Consider the following 7,298-nt stretch of genomic DNA (forward strand, 5'->3'; position numbering starts at 1 on the left):
GTTTTAATCAGATTTGATATATTTATTTCTTCAATATTATTTTTCATGTCAGTGTTAATGTCATGAGGCTGATGACTCCATGAACACCAACAGGGCCAAAAAGGCAGGAGGTTTCATGTCTTACATGCTGTTTACATGAAGCAACATGAAGCACCATCTGCCAATCACAGACGAGTCAGATGAAAAACAAACCAATCACAACCAACAAGTCCAAACGCTGCTGGTAATTTCTGAAAACTCAAGAGAAGAAAATGAAACAGCTGAACTCTGGAGCCTGAAAAACATTTCTGCTTTCTTCAGTTTCATGTGACTCCTCCCAGGCTGATCACCTGGCCAAACCTGAGGAACCCGGACTAGGCTCGGAGGAGCGACCTCTGACCCTTAGTGGAGCAGGACGCCCCTGGTCACATGACCCCCGGCCGTCTCCAGGCTGAGGACGGAGACGGGTCCTGCAGCAGAGGAGGCCATATGGTCTCTACTGCAATAACTGGGATCTGCTGCAACAAAGGAGCAATTCAGACTCACACAAGGAGTGAGAGTCTTGACTCGACAAAGCTGTGAAAACTCTCTTCTTTCAGGCTAATGAAGCTGTTGTCTGGGGGAGTGGTGGAGGCTGGGGGGGACTGGGAGGACTGGGAGGACTGGGAGGACTGGGAGGAGGCCGAGCCGTCCAGGACGTGATTTGTCATACAATCTGAATCTTTAAGAGGGCAGCAGCAGAGACACCTCCTCTCCATATGTCTGCTTCGTTAGCATCTGAAAGCTGCAGGAGGAGGAGGAAGAGGAGGAGGAGGAAGAGGAGGAGGAGGAAGAGGAGGGGCACCTCCCTGAAGCTGCACGTCTCTTATTTAGCTGCAGTTTGTGCTTTAAATGTCTTCAGGACAGAAAATAAACCCGTTATTCGTGATGCTTTACCGATCAGACTTTCTTTCCTGCAAATTTCCAAAATAAAAGCATGTGATGCTGAGCTCTGGTTTCCTGTTCACTGAGGTGAATGTTTGGGAGCTTCAGCAGCAAGTTTCAGATTCTGTTCCTATGATCTGAACAGTGACGGTTGGAGTTATGAGCTTTTATTTTGGCATCATTTGAAGGAACAGCGTTCAATAATTACAAGCAAAAAACTGAGAGGAAACGTGAACTTTGACTCTGATGTCCAACCAGAGCGTCTGTAAACATGGAGCTGAGCTGCAACGCTCTAGACGTTCTGCGGACGCTCTGCAGAACGGACAAGGAAAAGACAGCCTTCAAATGTCCTCTGGGGTTCTGTCAGTTTGAACGGATGCCGCAGGGGATAACGGGCTCCTGCGACATTCCAAAGGCTGATGGAGAAAGCGGTAGGAGATATGCACCTACTGGAGGTCATAGTGTACCTGGACGATCTGATTGTGTTTGGCAGAACCCTTGAAGAGCATGAAGAGAGGCTGCTTAAGGTCATAGCACGCCTTGAGGAGGCTGGACTAAAGCTGTCCCTTGACAAGTGCCAGTTTTGTTGTTCACAAGTTACCTATGTTGGCCATATTGTCTCTGAGCATGATATTGCTACTGACCCCAAAAAAGTGGAAGCTGTAACACGGTGGAAGCAGCCAACCGATCTCTCTTCTCTGCATTCGTTTCTTGGTTTTCGTGGCTACTATCTGCGATTCATAAAGAACTATTCCATCATTGTCCGACCTCTTACGGAACTATGCAAAGGCTATCCTCCCACCCAAAAGAGGAGTAAGTCTAATCAGGGGACATGCAAAACCTACTACAGACTAACAAGCCTTTCATTCACTGCCTCACAAATGCACCGGTACTGGCGTTTGCCGACCCGACCAAACCCTATACTCTCCACATAGATGCCTGGGTGCAGTTCTGAATCAAGAATACCCTGAAGGATTGAGACCTGTGGCTTTTGCTAGCCGGAAGCTGAGTGCATCTGAAAAAAACTATCCGGTGTACCAGCTTCAGTTTTTGACTCTTAAGTGGGCTGTAGTTGACAAATTCCATGACTATTTGTATGGAGCTCAGTTTAAAGTGCAAACGGATGACAATCCTTTGACATGTATTCTCACATCAGCCAGGCTCAATGCCACTGGCAGGGCTTAAAGAGCTCCGGCCGGATTTCCGGCTTTTGACCGAACGGTCCGCCTCAACCAAACTGTAGTCTCCGGGCTTAAAGAGCTCCACCTTGTTTAAACAATAAATACTGAGATTATTAATTTTGTTGGGCCATTAATTTGAAGACGTTTTGTTGATTTTAGTCTTCATAAGATGTATTGGATCAGAGGACGTGCTGGTCTCAACATCCTGGAGACGTTCAGTTTGTCACCTACTGCCGAGATCAACTCAAAACCTCCCGCGATCGTAATTGAGCCCCATTGATTAAATATGACTGTAGTTGGAAAACAAACATCAGCGTTAGTAGCTTACCGTGTAACGTCTGGGCAACCGGAGGATCCTGGACGGACAGCAGCGGTGCATGTCTGAAAGATGGCCTCCGATGCAGATCTCCAAGGCTTGCCACTCTCATTCTTTCAGCTCGATGCTCCATAGAGCTGCCTCTGGATATTGCAGTTCAACTTACGATGTACAGTAAAGTTGCTCCTTATAGTTGGATCACAGCTGGTAGCTACGAAGGTGTCCCGAACCTTCAATCGAAACCCAACTTCAGCGGCCGCTTCGTTCAAACTATAAAAMCYCCCRACGGTGAAGCTCTGAGTCCATGAGAGCCGCCAACTGAAACACGTTCTGTCTGAGCGGCCACACGAGAACTAAAGYCAGGAGTAATAACACTRTTTTCTAATRAAGTTAATGAGCTTCAGCTTATTRATAACCYGTTAGTAGGTYGCCATCTTTCTTGAAGCAAAGTATGGGTGTGACGCTAACCAACCAATTGGGGAAGTTGTAGCCTGATGACGTGCCTCTCCTCATTTGCATTTATTTTTTTCTAAGTTTTGTGGGGAAATAGAATGTGATAAATAAGAAAATAAGTAAATACTAAATGAATAAGGAGAATTGGAAAATGGGAAAAGTAACTATTTTCAAACAAATGTTAAATGAAAAATAGATAAAAGAAAAATGGGTAAATAAAAAAGGGATATATGAGAAATTGATTAATGAAACGGAAATAGAAAATCAGGTTAATGGAAAAAGGAAATTGAAAAATGGTTAAATTAAAAAATAGATTAATGAAAAATGGGTAAATAGATAAAGGGATAAATGAAAAATGGACAAATGAAAAATAGATAAATGAAAAAGAGAAATTGATAATCTGAAAAATAAATGAAAAAATTGGTTTAATGAAAAAGGGAAATTGAAAAGTGTTTAAATGAAAAATGGGTAAATGGATAAAGGAATAAATGAAAAATAGATAAATGAAAAAGAGAAATCAATTATATGAAAATAAATAAATGAAAAATTGGGTTAATGAAAAGGCTAAATCATTTATTTAACATTTTCTTTATTTATTTCACTCATTTTCTTCATTTTTTAATTTATTTGACAATTTTTTTATTTTTTTATTTAATTTGGGCTGAAATGGTTCTCCATAGTAGATGGCAGTAATGCAACAATAATGGATGCAAGCTGCCGTTGGAATCTAAAGAAGAACAAAGCGCCCATTTTCTTTTAGCACATTTAGCTAGTAGCAACACGAAGGATCAGCACTTTGTTACAGTTCCCGTTCAGAAACTACCGTAATCAGTTCAGTTAAATCTTGGCAACTTTTTCTTTTTCAACGTAATAAATGTGATATTCAGTCGACCTGTAATGACTCAGATGTTGGCTGTTCGCCCCTCTGCTGCTGCTGCATCGCTGTGGAAAACCTGGAGCAGCAGAGAAATCTGAGGCTTAGATGTTTACTGGTTTAAAAAAAACTAAACTTTGGGCTTGTGGCTCATAGTTGGGAAAATACGGACTATAATCCTTCCTGGATTTGTTCTGTGAAGAACCCAGAGGGTTATTTGATTGTGTTTTCTGGAAAACAATACATTTTTACATGTAGGCTCTCCTGCAGTCGTCACACCTTTTCTGTTACAAACTGACTCCGGCCCCCAGCAGAGAAGGGAAACGTTATGGGGCCCTCAGGAAAAGGTTTGGGGCCCCCTGGTTTAGATGAAAGACTGACTGGAATGGCGAGCGCTATGTCGCTATGTCTGCACTGGAGGCTACAGTGTCTGAGGTAAAACCAGACCTGTTATGGAGGAGGCCGAGGTTCGCATTGCCCAAGCAGAAAGTTCGCTGGAAAAAGCAGAAACATGGTTGACTTGGGCAGTGAAACGAATCCTGCTCCTTGAGGCTAAAACAGATGACCTGGAAAATGTCCTAAAAGAGAAAATTCTATAAAATATATTTAAAAAGTACATCTAACTTTATTGATACTTTGCATAGTTTAGGTTTATATCCACTAATTACTAAACCAAGTAGAATAACACACAGTTCAACCCTGATTGACAATATATTTACTAATTACCTGGAGAGTAAATTGAGAAGTGGACTTCTGATAAATGATATCAGTGACCATCTGCCACTGTTGCAGAAACATCACATACAATAGAATAATGTCAGAGGAATCAATAAGAAATGATTTACAATCACAGAACTGGGAAGTGTTGTATGAAGAAACAATATTGATAAAGGGATATTTATCAAAATATTTAAGCATTTTATGATAGAAACTGTACCTTTTAAATACAGGCAAAAAAACAAAGATAAGCCATGGATTACTAAAGGATTATCAAATGCATGTAAGAAAAAGAATAATCTATAAACAATTTATAAAATATAAAACGCTTGAAGCAGAGCAAAAATATAAAACTTATAAAAATAAATTAACTATTATGAGAAAATGTAAAAAAGAAGATTATTCTAAAATATTAAGGAATTTGGAAAACTTTACATACTTGGTAAGAACAAATTCTTCCAATAATCCTCACCCTGAATAATCTAATGATAAAACCCTGAATGAAATGGTTGGGATACTGAATGAATTTAATGAATATTTTGTAAATGTAGGACCAAAGTTAGCTGAACAAATAAATGACTCAAACTTACAGGATGACCTGGAAAACCAAATACATCATCTATGTACCTGAATCCTGTAGACAAAATAGAAATTAAGGAAATAGTTAATCAATGTACCAATAAAAAATCAATGGACTGGAATGAAATTAACATGTTACTTATGAAAAAGATATTTGATGATATTGCCGACCGTCTGACTTACATCTCCAACTAACTGACCCACAACTGGAACGTTTCCAAAAGCAATGAAAGTTGCAAAGGTTATTTAAATCTGGCAATATTTTTAATAATTATAGACCTGTGTCCCTACTCTGTCAATTTTCAAAAATACTAGAAAAAGGTTTTAGTAAAAGGTTAGATAATTTCATTGAAAAGCAAAACATTCTGACAGATTATCAATACGGCTTTAGAGAAAACCGATCAACTTCAATGGCCCTGATGGCGTTGACAGAAGAAATTATAGACAATATGGATAAAAGGAAATTTGCAATTGGTGTATTTCTGGATCTCAAAAAAGCTTTTGATACCATCAATCATGTTATTAAAAAAACTGTGAAGGTCTGGAATTAGAGGGGTGGCATTAATCTGGATTAGGAGCTACAGTGGAGAAAGGAAACTGAATTAATGGTCAGAAATCAGATTTACTAAACGTGGGGCTCCACAGGGATCAGTTTATATAGTTATATAAATATGTATTGATATTACTAAATMATTTATTAAATAAGTTATGAACGGCTGTGTGCTTTGTAATCTGCTCATCATACATCAATATCAGAATATTCCATTCCTATTCTATTGTTATAGCCACTAAGCATATTTAAATATGCTGAACTATGTCAATACAATTAAAAATACTTTAAAATACAATTGTTTATAAATGTAGCTTTGATAGATGTTTGAATATAGTTTCCAGCGTGTTATGATGGATTAAATGCGCTGATGCGTCATTGTGTCTGCCAGATATAACGCGAGGCCCATGAGGCGTCTATTGTTAACCTGACCAATCCCTTTTAGCCGTTGTACTAGCTTAGCATAACAACTTCCTGGACATAAAATGATCACGTTTTGACAAGATACGGACCAGTTTACTGTAAATGTAGTCACAGTGAATGACTACATTTACTGTAAATGTAGTCATTCATGTAGACGTTGGAAAAGGGCAGAAAACAATAAATCTATTGTTGCACTTCACTTATTTACTGCATGGCTAGCTCGCCGTTGCTGCCTCTTACTCTACAGTTGTGGAATCACAATATCTAGATCGTGAGCGCCCCCTGCCATGAGGCAAGAGAACTGCCTGCCTCACCTCGAATCTGTTCTCTGCCGTTTCTGATCGGTCCTCAGCACACGAAACCACAGTTGGTGACAAAAAACTGGACATCATCTACATGAGCTAATAATAGAAAATCAGTCCATATATTAAATGTTTATTATACTATTTGATTGGCGGCATACAGACAGGAGGAACGTCGAGTGGCAGCCGGTGCAGGAGCCAGAGGTTGATCAGTCCCAGGTGAGGCTCACCTGCTGGACTTCTCAGCACTTGGATGGAAAATTGCTAACATTTTGTGATTTAGAAGAAAAAATAATCAAAATTGGTTAAGCTAAATTAAAAATCAATAGTACAAACCACAGGGTGAAAATACCAAAATAAATGATCATTATAATAATTTTAATAATTATTTTTACATGAAGACAGGTGAGGCTCCAGCTGGCGTTTCTGCAGGGAGATTTGCTGAAAACAACCAGAACCAGAACCAGAACCAGAACCAGGCCTCCACAGAGATCTGCTGGTTCTAGACCTGATGATGACTATGGTGGTGATGAAGATGATTATGAGAGGGGTTGGGGTCATGACCTCCTGTTTCTTTGCAGACATCTGCAGCACATTCTCCAACATCTCCCTCTGACCAATCAGCTGCCTGCAGAGCCCCACAGGTCCCGCCCCCTCGTCAGCATGCGGCTGCCTGTTTGCATCTGAAAAAATGGCCCAGCAGAAACATAGACACAATGTAAGGATAGACCCTCATGGACAACTGATCATCTTGGAGCGGGCGGCCATCTTGGAGCGGGCGGCCATCTTGGAGCGGTCCACCACTCCACTCAGCGTTACGTGTTTAGCAGCACAATGACGTATCAGCGCATTTAATCGATCATAACAGCTTTTTTGTTACTGGAAACCATATTCAGACATCTATCAAAGCTACATTTATAAACAATTGTATTATTTAAGTATGTTTTTAATACATAGTTCAGCATAAATATGCTTAGTGGCTATAACAATAGAATAGGAT

This window comes from Poecilia reticulata, linkage group LG10 (assembly GCF_000633615.1).
Source record: "Poecilia reticulata strain Guanapo linkage group LG10, Guppy_female_1.0+MT, whole genome shotgun sequence".
Lineage (NCBI taxonomy): Eukaryota > Metazoa > Chordata > Actinopteri > Cyprinodontiformes > Poeciliidae > Poecilia > Poecilia reticulata.